General features: G+C 38.8%; 1 long non-coding RNA gene across 1 annotated transcript in view; it reads left to right on the plus strand.

The window, feature by feature from the left end:
• The first annotated feature begins 8,066 nt into the window (after positions 1-8,066).
• Positions 8,067-12,472, plus strand: part of LOC130743131 (uncharacterized) — a 73,987-nt gene continuing 69,581 nt past the window's right edge. Inside the window, exons 1-2 of the long non-coding RNA XR_009021354.1 lie at positions 8,067-8,552; positions 9,654-9,776. This is a non-coding gene — a long non-coding RNA (uncharacterized LOC130743131). The remainder of the gene's footprint in view (positions 8,553-9,653; positions 9,777-12,472) is intronic.

Below are 12,472 nucleotides of genomic sequence, written 5' to 3' on the forward strand. Positions count from 1 at the left end.
CACAGAAGACGCGAGGGTCAACTCTAAAGAACTATGTAGATAATAAACCCAATAGGTACAAATAATAGATAGCCACTTAGGCTTATAACTAGAGATATCATTCCTAGGGTTGCATGTTCCACAAAATCATAACGACAATAATAACAATTAGCATGTTCCAAGTAAGTTTATCAAATAGCAACCACACTCATCAACTAAGTCAGTATGCATGTTGCGTGATATGTATGCAGGTTAACCCAGTCAACCAATATGCAATCCGGAACGGATGGACATCATCGGATCAGCCCTTCACCAGCCACGGTGGTGCCATTTCGGCCCGTGATGTCTCTTACTCCCACAGGGTAGTCAGATCAGCAGTAAACCCGTAGGTCTGCCATTTCGGTCTGCTACAAGAGACGTCTACAAACGCTCTTTCACGGCATTCCGGGTCTTATGACCATTTTGGAAACCGACGAGGTCCAGAGTACGTCCTGTGTTAATACCTCATTAATGTTGCATGTATGCAAAATGATTAGTCAAACAACGTCTCCGACTTCACTCGACACGTCGCCACGTGTTCTAGGGAAGTTAAAGTCTCTAAAAGCTTACCCTAAGGTAAAGTCGATTCTGCGACCAAAAGACACACTTCATAACGACACATAGCTGCTCCAACAGCACCACAACACACGCTGCTCCAACAGCACAATAACACACGCTGCTCCAACAGCACAACAATAAACGCTGCTCCAACAGCACAACATCAAACGCTGCTCCAACAGCACAACGACAACATACTCAACACTTGGATCCGACGACACTCCTCGTTTTCCAAAATTAAGATTTCACTTCCAATGCCTTCCTTCGAGGTTGTTATCATTACTTAAAGATTTAGAGGTTATTTAAGGTCTTATGAGTTTTCTTTATAAAATAGATTCCATTTTATCTTATCGCAAGTCTTATACATTTGCAGGATCTCCCAATCCCAAGTCGCTTCCAGAGGATGTCTCGATCCACTAACAAAATCAAGGCCCGAACCTTGTTTGTCCTATCAAACTTTCTCAAAACTCTCAAAATAAAATCGGCATGACCTGCCCGCTATTCTCACCATTCAGAATCTCAGATTTCCAGTGTAAAGCATATTTAAATCATCACAATCAACAACATGTCATATATCAAGAAATCTCAACATTAAAACTTAGCACTTAGCATATAAAGCATGCACCACACATCCTAGATTACCCACATAGCACATAGCATGTAAGTCAATCTTCAAAAACATTCAGTAGATGAATCATCTACATTGTCAGCCGAAGCCTCAGAAAACATTTTCAATCACACACAATCTCAGTGCATAAACAGTAAACAATGTCGAAACATCGACCCTAAGCATTAACTAGAGATTCAGTGAGAAGCCCTCACCTGCAGATTCTCCAGGATTATCTTCTAACTCTTCCTCACAAGCAAAGCGTTGCTCCTCAGGAAATTCCTCAAAAGTTCCTTTAAAGCAAAGTCACAGAAATACTATCAGAATCTATCGAAAACTAAGCTATCGATACTTACTAAGGTTACACAAAGTAATCTATACTCTAAGGTACGATAATCTAGCGCGAAAGACAAGTTTTCGGAAAAGGAAATTTTCCTCCTCCTCCCCTATAGGGCTCGGCCACTTTTGGTAATTGTGGGGCTCGATTTTTCTTCGATCAAACTTGGTTCCTATGCTTTCATAAGCCGTAACTAAGGGTATTCTGAACTCGAAAAAATTATCGGATCAAAAACTGTCGCAGGGGTATTTTGGTCATGATTTTTAACTTAGAAATTTCAAAACTGAAATCCCAAAAACCAAATTTTGCAGGGACGTCACCAACGACGTTTATGACAACTAATCCTACTAGCACTAAGCTAAGGCGATAGTTTTCAGCCTAAAGGTTGGAACTTTACTCAAAAACTACATAAATGGGTATTTTAGGCTAGAATTGATTCCGGCGGAATTCCGGCGACATAACGGAAAATCTAATCCGGCAGAAGTGATCTTGGGCACATATAGAAGAGGTTTAGAATCAGAAATGAAAGATTCAGGATAGTTTTGCAAAAACCCATAAACTATCCACTCAGAAAACTCTACAGAAAAGCTATGGAAAAAGCGATCGGAGGTAAGGATTAGCGACTATACCTCGAAGCCTTGAAGCAGCAACTGATTGATCGATGATCAAGCAAGGTTTGAAGAAAAGCTCTTCTTCCTCTTCCTTCTATGGAGCTCGCGGCCTTGGAGAGAAAATGGAGGAGTTCTTGTAATTTTTCTCACCTTTCTTGCTATATATAGAAAATGGTAATTCGCGGGAAAATGAAAGTTTCGCGAATCAGATTTTTCCGGCATCATTCTCCATGAATTCTAAGATAGGTTTTGGCAAAGGAATTCCTAAGCTAAGAAGATGTCTCCTTGTATTTTTGGCAACTAATGCAAAGTCGGTGCAAAGTCGGTGTAAAACTATTTTACCCGATAAGTTGCTTTTTGCATCGAATGTCGGAATGGAAAACTTCCTTCGGAAGAAAGATTGAAATCATCAAGAGAAATGGGTGTACGCGTGTAGAATATTCATTTGAAGCTCTGAATAGATAAAGTCCCCATAGTCGGGTGATTCTAGGGTTTTGAAATACCAGGGATTCGGTTTCGGCAAACTTCCGATGATTGGAATCGGACGTTCGTAGATCCTAGAGTTTCGCCTCGAAACGATTGTGATATATGGAAAAAGAGAAGTTCTAACATTTCTCTGAAGATTTATGGAATTAACTGCCATCGTGCCTAAAAGTGAAAATTAGCTATATACTAGGGTTTCTGACCTAGGTTTAAGCGTAAAACGTTCGTACTATAACTTTTATCGATCATAATGCAATCCTTGAACTTTTCCTGAACTTTCTCCTTCATAAATATATTTCATTTAATAAACTTTCGTTCAGGTTTCCCTTCACATTACATCAACCCTAATCGTGAATAAGAAGTTTATTCACTTAGCATGAACTTAAAAACTCGGGCCTTACAGTCTTTAGTTTAAATTGTTCTTTAATCTAAAAGAAAACGAAAAAAAATACCTGCATTTTTCACTTTATTTTATTTTCAAGTTACTAAGTGACACCCGGAAATCGGGGTGTTACAAAGCCAAAACTTTGTTTGAACAAAGTTTAAACAAGAGATTAAACACCAGCAAGAGACGCCAACAAGGCAACAACTACACATGGAATCAAGCTTGGATTTCAATGGCAAAATCAGTAACAAAGCTAATTATGGTAGAAATTTTCACTCCTAAATTAGAGAAGTGGAAAAGAGAACTACCACAACAGATGGAGAAGCATGCACATCACAAAGTAAGAAAGGGAAGTTGCGACTGTGAAAACCCTAACCCTTGCAAATCTTTTCTTCTTCATTCGTCTTAGCCTCTGAATGTGCAATCAGGGAGGGAACCTTCACACAATAGAGGAACGAGAAACGAAGCTTGGAGTGGAGATTTGGGATCGAGAAAGGGAGAAAACCTTCACACGATCTCATTGTCGTTCTCACCTTCACGCTTTAGGTTTCAGTGCTAAAGGAGGGGAAAAAGCGTCGCGTGGGGGAGAAAAGCCTCGTCAGAGTGGGTCTTTTTTAGGCACTTACTTCCACCTCAAATATTCCTATGTTTGACCGGTTAACATGGAGCCCGATTTTCGGGCTCCAATTTTGGAGCCCTGTGTTTGACCGGTGATCACAGGTTGCTTATTTTTTTTTCCCTAATTGCCATTATGTTTTAATTAAAAAGTGTTTTGAAATAAATAATCTGACCCTACTATAATCGAATATTAGGTTTTGTTGAGGTAATGGGTATCCAATTTCAACTGTAATTGGGTCCGGGATCGAGCATCGTGGATCTGCCCCATCTCGTTGGCCGCCGTTGAAGCTTAACCGCAACGGCCGCCGCTGATGGTTGACTGCGACAGTGAAGTTGTCTGTGATGGAGGAATTTTCGGCAACGGCCATCGTGGATCTACCTACTCCATGCTCACCTCGTGAATTGCGGTACTGTACAAACTTTGAATCTCCTGGCAATGATGTTCTATATGTTGTATCCATCATGTTCTATATGTTCTATGTGTTATCTCAGTCGAGTACAGGCTCAGATCTTCTGAGATGACAATCAAACGAATATTAGAAGTTTTTTTGGTAGGATTTTTGATGTGTTAAGGTAGGTTGGACTGGAAGAGGCCCCAAACCCGTATTTTTGTTAATTTGAGGCCCAATTTATTCGGCTGTAGATATTAAATTTATTTGGGCTTGCAGAGGCTCGAACCCGTTTTTTTTACTAGGTCTGTTAAAAGTTAAAAGTAATTTGTCCAAAAAAAAAGTTAAAAGTGGTGAATACTGAAAGGACCACACCTGTGAAGAAGAAGATCAAATGAAGAACAAATCCAACACAAGAACACGAACACAGTGACACAGTGACTCAAAATTGAAATCATTCAACAGACAAATTTTGTATCCACTATCATCTCCATTCCATTGCATGGAAAAGTAGATTCAGATGTTGACACATGTCCCCACTAACCCCAGTAACCGTCACATATGACCAGACCCCAACTAGTGTTTGTATTATTGTTTTCCATGGTCATGGTCAAGAGGCTAGTGGGACCCTAGTGGACCATCTCAAAACTGCCAATTAATATGCTTCCAGTAGCAGATGTGAAAAAGAAAATGTGTTCCCTTGACTCAGCACATTTTACGAAACGTAGCCTTGCATGCATATATATGGAACTTACACTATTAGTTGAACTTACAAGCATTTTCTTTCACGGTGTAATGGCTGATGTTATTGAGATCTCTAGCGATTCATCGGAGGAGGAGTATGAAGAGTTCCTGCTGGAATGGGATGTTGTGCTAACTAAGCATCAGGCATCAGGGGGACAAACACTGGTTTGGGCTTATTCTTTTTTATCCTAACCCTTTACATTCATGTATATTTGTTTGCCTTGTTTATTTTGACATATAGTACCTTGTATGATTTTGATTTCAGGGTATCCCGACACGTATTGTGAAACGCTTCCTGAGCCACAAGCCAAAAACACTTCAGATCTGGGTTGACACCGATGGCGAGCTTTTTAGGGAACCCATAAGAACTTTTGAATTGAAGTGGTGGGACAATAGACCCAGGGAAAGCTGTTTTGCGGGTGGCTGGTATGAATTCTGCCACGACAAGAAACTATGCTGTGGTGATCGTGTGACTTTCATGTTGGATGGTGATAATGGTAACTGCACTAGTGCAACCATACTCATAACAAGGAAAAGAAAGAGGGGAGGGAGGGAGGGAGGCCCTAGCCAGTAAAAGACTGTGTGCTATGTTCTTTACTTATTTTGGTTGATCTTGTTCAAGTGTTTATTGTACACAAATGAAGTGTTTTAAAGAAATGTTATTTTCGTCGGTGTGCTTATCCTTGTTTTTCTAATTACTCAGCTCATTGCACACACATCATAACAAATTTGTGAAAAAGGACCAATGAAAGAGTTGAACAAAGTTAAAGCACAAGGTAAATAGAAATTATGCATAGAATATTTTGCTAATACACTTAAATAGTAAGTAATTACAGACATAGTTAAAGCACACATTTAACAGAGTTAAATCCTCACATGAGGTTTCCAAAAAAATAAGCAGAGTACATTTTAGTTCCCATTGCTATCCATGAAACAAACGAGTTGAACGTGCAATTCTTGTGGGTTTCCAGCATTCCAGAAGGAGATTGTATCACCGTCCTTCATGTTCAGGGCTTTGCACAAGGTGTACCATCCTGGTCCAACATATACTTCCTTTCCCCCACCCCGCTTATAAACCTTAAGCTTAGCACCACGTACATCAGGCATTCCGTAGCAAAGCAAATCAATGGTGCTTTGTCCAGGTAGGAGATAGTCACGGACAATTTGAGCAGGTATATGCTTAAAAAAAGAGAAATAGAAAAAAACTGATTTAGAATAAATTCAAGAGTCCTAAAATAAACGAGCAATAACTAGAGCCCCAATAACTATTTCAGGAAACAAATGAAATGCTAGGAACAATAAAATTTAGATACACTCACCAAAGGGTTTTTACCCCTAGCAAATTCTGTGGTCACATCTCTATCCCACAATAGAATTTGTTGTGGTTGTGGCTGTGGGTTCTCCACAGGTTGTTCGATTATGGGATTTGCAACAGGCAGCACTTGTTCTGGAACAGCAACATCAGCATCTGGTTGGGGGACAGGGTCTGGGTACTGAATTTCTTCCAACCTCTCATTCAGTATTGTTATGTCAAACATACATGCTCTTCTGTACTCCATTCTTAACCATTTGAGACCCCTAAGACCATAAAGATCGACTAGTTTGCCTATCTCCTCTAAATAACCTATAGTCACTAAATTCTGCTGCATCTCTCTTACCATCAACCTAGAGACATTACCTTTTGGGTCTTTTAATTGAACTTCTCTGTTGAGGATCTCTTCCTTATGTAGTTCATAAAAAGTCTTGTTCAAATAAACATAATTCTAATCATAAAACAGATAAGTTAAGTGTCAGTTATTGCTAGTAATCTATTAAGAATATTTTGTCAAAATCATCAACAAAATAGGTTACTAAATGGCTAAAATTGCAAGTAATTGCTAAAGAAAAAAAAAACACAACTAGTGTCATGTAAGTTAGAGAGTAAAACTTACACGGTCAGAACGGATTCTGACAGCGAAAGTAAGCATGTTGGATTCAGTCCCAAAAGAGTCCATTTTGTCACTGCATGAAGACAAAGACACAAAAAAGGTTCTCAATAGGGTAACCCATAACATGTCAAGAAGGTGACAGTGTATGTAGAAAACGATAGTTACTCAAATAAAAACAAATTTTCAACAATGTGAATCTGGGGCTTTTGAGGATAAGTTAAAAAAAACATTCATGGGTCCCAACAATTTTTTGAGTCAGATATGGTAAACAAAGAAGAGCATATATTCATTGTGCATGATAAAAATCGTTTTAACACCATATAGTTACCATTTTTCCAGTAATAGGTAAGCAAGATCTAACGAAAATTTACCTTATGTTTTCTGGGTTGATTGGATCGATAAGAGGTAGACAACGTTTGGTTTTTGATTTTTACTTCTTGTGGGATGGGATATGTAAGACCTGGATTTACAGAACAAGTTAATTTCCGACTCACACGTAGAATCAGTGTAAGCGTGACAGGAGTTTATTGTTTGAGAAAGATCAATGAAGAAGAAAGTTCAGGAATTGCTTGAGGAATGTTGCGTAGTCGCTGGAGGAATTAGTGCGAGTCGTCTGCACACCTGCCTTATGACAAGCGTGTCCAGAATAGGCTAATTTCGCTTTTAGAGCAACGTATTAAGTAAGATTTCAAATCCTTGGAAAATTTAAAGATTCTCTTTATTTTTCCTTCGACCAGCGTTTCATTTCGGAACCCTGGACTGTACGCACGATAGTATTCGCTTTTCGGAAGTCCGACGACGCTAATTTCCTTGCTTCGAAACCCTAGATTCAAGCGCTGGATGAAGACTTTTTCTATTCGGGACTTCTAACGAAGTTTCCGTTCACGTTGCCAGATTTGTTTCGACATTTCCAATCTTTCTTCAGAAGGAAGTTTTCTCATCCGACATCAATTGCAAAATGTAGTTTTGCGGTATATTTTGAAGCATACTGCGTTCAAGCCATTTTCTCACTTAAATGAACCCGATGCAAGTATCGCCCTTTCTTGGATCGATACTTAGATTAATTGCATAATATGACAACGTCATATTTGTTCTAATTGTCTAACAGTTATTCTTTAGCTCAGTTTTTACTCATTTTCTTGTCGATGGATCGTTTTATTTTGCCCAAAGTGATCCAAATTTATATTTTATCATTTCATAGAATTCCTCTTAATTTTTGGGATAATAATATATCATCCTTATATTTTTTTTCTCTTAACTTTGTGAGCTAAATCTTTTAGTGTGTAAATCAATTAGTATCAATTTATAAAATATCTTCTAAAATATCTTCCCTAACTATCTAAACTATCCATCCTTATCCTCCCTCTCACCGTCGACATCTCTCTCTCATTTTACTTTTTCATTTTCTTTCTTCTTCTTCTACAGACCACCACGTTCTCTGATCTTTCTTTTCTTATTCTTCTTCTTTCTCATTTTCTTTTCTTTGTGCAACAACAAAACATACCCATTTCTTCCTTCCTTTTCTTCTGCTTCCCCATCACGTCTCTCCCTCTCGTTTTTCTTCTAAGGTGCAGCAGCACCTTCACCATGTCCTCCACCTTTTCACCACACCATCACCGTTTTCTTCTCCTTTGCTGCCTACGCACACCATGCTTTCTTTTCCTCACCAAGTCTACTCCTTCTTCCTCTTCAATCAACGAAGCCAGCCCCACTATCTTGGCTCTTCCTTCTCCTTATGGCTGAAACACCACACACAAAAGCTCCAACCATGGCCACTCCAAACAGCCATGAACACGCAAGCACCACAACCATCGCTGGTCACCACCGCCACGCCTCCTTTCATGAGCGAACCACCACCTCTACTCTCCCACATGGTAGATTCTCTTCTCCCTCCCTCGATTTCACTTCCTCATTCTCCCCTGTTTTCTCCTATGCGTCCCTTTAGTACATGTATTTTTGGAATTCTGATTTTGAAAATCATATGTTAAAATGAAGTGATGTTAATGGTCCTTGTCTCTTACTGATTTGAAATATTATTCAAGCTTTGTTCTAGTCTTCCGGTTTATCCATTGTGCTATTTTAAATGGAATATGTTAGACAATCCCTTATTATTTTGGTCATGGCAGTAGCTTATAAAGTTAGCTAATTCACTCCTCAGTGCTTAGCTCTTTTGTGTTGTCCTTATGTTAAGTTTATATCTACTATTTTGCTTCTTGCTATAATGGGTTTTGTTTCCAAAAGGTTGAGTCATTGTCTTTTTAAAATTTTTAATTGTAGCTTTTTCCAAAGTGCTTTTACAAATGTTGTTACTCATCACGGGATCTATAGATTTCACCGATTAATTTTCTAAGAAGTTGTTTTCTTGAGTTAAGTGATTTTTGGGTTTTAGGAGCTTTAATTTAAGTCTTGATTAGTTGTGTTTAAATGTTAAAAATGGATTTAGAAGTGATTTGGGGAAAAAGGAAAATTTATACATATTTATGTAGTCGTGGACGAGCCTATGACATGTGTTTTGGGTTTGGAAAATCAATTCTGAAATTTGTTTTTGTTTAGTGAAAATCATAAGTTAAGTTTGAGGACTAAAAGTTTATTGTGGGAAAACTTTAGGATTAAAGCACAAGAGGCTGAGAAGTTTTGGGTTAAACCGGAGTTTTAAAAGTCTTGGGGTTTGTTTGATAAATTTATAAAAGATTGAGGGTTGAAAAAGAACTTACTTTTATGTGAGGACCTTTTCGTGATTATGTGCTTATCAAGGGACTAGGGTTAAATTTTTTAAAAGTTGAGGAGTTGTTTGCGAAATGTGTTTTTTGAAGGACATTTCTTTAAAACTCACAAATATTTTATCTTTGGACTTTAGTCCTTGAAACATAAAGTTTGTGCATTTAGCCTAAGTGAGCTAGAAAGATTGGCTAAGTTTGTTCTAGAACTTTAGATGTGACTTTAGAGGCTAAGGTTTAGTATGTGAACTTGTGAAGGGTACGAAGGACGGAAGCGCTTGACGACGAAGCCAAAGAACAAACGGAAGTGAGCCAACACGGGAAAGCAAAGATATGACTGGATTTGATTTGAGTCGCAACTTAGTAAGGAAAGCGCCTAAGGTTAGGGCAACTTACATATTAGCTATGATTGCATGATAGGCGTCGATAAATTCGACTTATGCTTTATCTGATGTTGTTTATGATGATGAGTTGATGTTATGATGCTTTTCCATAACTTGTGATATTGTGATATTGTTGGATTGTGCGTTTTGACGCGATTTCGGAGTGGAGATTCATTGATCTGGTGATCTTTGATATTTCGGGTTGGATGAACAACCCTAGGCAAGTTCAAATGTGGGGTTTGAGACTTAGCCATTCGTTGGGATTCGTTTGAATACTTAGACTTTCCCCGGGAAACTTCTTTTGGGTGGTTGGTTTTTTCGGAAAACCTAGAATGAATAGAATTTCGAAAATTAGAGACTTTGGGATACTTAGACTTTGAGATATAAACTCATAACTTGACTAATCCAATTCGAAACGTTTTACTAAACGAATAATCATAGGAGAACTAAAGGGGAAAATAATTGCGAAAGACGGGGAAAAGTCGACTTTTGTTGTAGGTTTGGAGAGTTATTGGAATTGGGGAAAGCCACTAAGGTGAGCTATGGTGATGATTGAAAGTCACCGAGTACTTCAATACTCTTATCGTTGGGGTTGTGTTGTATTGACCGACACTAACCCTGGGTTTCGACATTGGGTTTTGGTTGTTGGAGTGTGTTGTATTGACCGACACTAAACTCCCGAGTACTTTAGTACTCTTGTTGTTCGAGTTGTGTTGTATTGACCGACACTAACTCCGAGTCGTGTTGTATTGACCGACACTGACTCTGGCTTTGATTTTGGGTTTTGTTATTGGAGTTGTGTTGTATTGACCGACACTAACTCCGAGTTGTGTTGTATTGACCGACACTAACTCTTGGGTTGTTTTGAGTTTGGGTTTGAACTAAACACTTGTGTGGTGAGGACGATTCGATGTTTGGCTAACCATATTGCATCAATCGGGTGAATAACGAGAATGGTTCACCTGTGCATTTCATGGTGAATAACGGGAATGGTTCACCTTGCATTAATGATGAATAACGGGAATGGTTCATCATATGGTGAATAACGGGAATGGTTCACCAAGGATGAATAACGGGAATGGTTCATCCAGGATGAATAACGGGAATGGTTCATCCATAGTGCAGAACGGGAATGCTTCACTTGTGGCGAAAGGGAACGCGTCACAATCCGGATCATATTGTGCATTTCACGCATACATTCATTCTGACTGGAATCGTGTGCTGTTTGATTTATTGAAGCATTGTTAGAGCCATAACATGCTAGGATTGCTTATATATATATATATATCAACATATATCTATACCCAATATCACATGTTGAGTGTATATCTACTTATTTCTGTGAGTTGACCCTAGCGCCTTGGCTTTGGTTGCATGTTTGTGTTTGGGCGGTCGGCCTGCTGCCAGACGTCGACGGTGGATTGGGTTTCGATGGTCTCTCCCTCGGGAGGGATCAGGTTTGAGTTGGTGGATCGACATGCCCCCACCGCTTGGGTGATCGATCTTGTGGGTCATCGAGCGACGTACAGGGGAAGGGTCATGGGGGACCGGACTGACGAGCGTGGACGTCTGACGAAAGGAGTTCTACGACGCATGGAGCTGAGCTTCAACTTGCCAACTTCAGTTCGCTGTGGACTTGGTACTGGGAGGGTAGGTTTAGGCAGGCGTCATGTTCTGTGTAGAGCTCTGATTCGTTTTGCTTTGGGACAGGGTAGGTTACCGACGCATGACTTTTCGTGTGGTTCTCTTAGTCAGGGATCACAGTGAGTCAGTCGGACCATAGGGGTCTTTGCTTAGGCCATTTTGAGGCCGACTTTCTCCTAGTGGGTTGTAATTATAAACCTTCTCACTCACACTTTTGGATCTGTAAATATTTGCCGACGGGCACACTACTTTGGAGTCACTGCGAGTGCGCGTGACGTGGAAGTGCAGCTGAGGCTGTACATGTTTATATTTGATGTATATTGGTTAGTTTAGTGGTTGGGCTATGTCTTTATTTTTTATTGCTTGATTTAAAAGGAATCAAACGAAAAAAAAAAATTACCTGTTTTCCGCGTAGAGTTATTTTTGGTTACTAAAGTGACACCCGGAAATCGGGGTGTTACAGGATAACTTCGAACTTTATGAGGGAGAGATTGAGTGAATGGTAAGAGAAAAAAATGATGGTTGAGTATATATGATGATGACGGTTCGCAGTTTAAAAAATTAATTGCAGGAAGAAGGCTTTTCACCTTTCCATGCGTCTTATCACAAAGAACCACCGTTTTGGGAAAATCTTAAGTGAAAAAAACACAACTAGTGTCATGTAATTTATTATTATTACTTACTTAAATTTATTATTATTACTTAAATCTTAAGTTAAATATTTAGCAAAAAATGTGTACAAAATTTGAACCTAAATTTCAATTTAAATTACCATATATTTTAGTGGGTTTTAACTTTAAATTAATTTCCACAAGGGTTTTTAAACAAAAAAGTTTTAGTATAGCCCAATTCTTTGGTTGGTTTTTGTTAACTTCATTTTTTTATTATGGTTTTTCCCATTGTTTATTAAGATTTATTTGTGCTCGAAAATAGTAATAAAAAAACAGTTTGAAGAAAGGAAAGAGTGGAGATAAAAAAACACAAAAAAACAAAAATAGAAAAATAACATAATTTCATTGATGACAAAGGGGAAGAGGGAAGGGGAAGGGG

Source organism: Lotus japonicus, chromosome 3, assembly GCF_012489685.1.
Source record: "Lotus japonicus ecotype B-129 chromosome 3, LjGifu_v1.2".
Lineage (NCBI taxonomy): Eukaryota > Viridiplantae > Streptophyta > Magnoliopsida > Fabales > Fabaceae > Lotus > Lotus japonicus.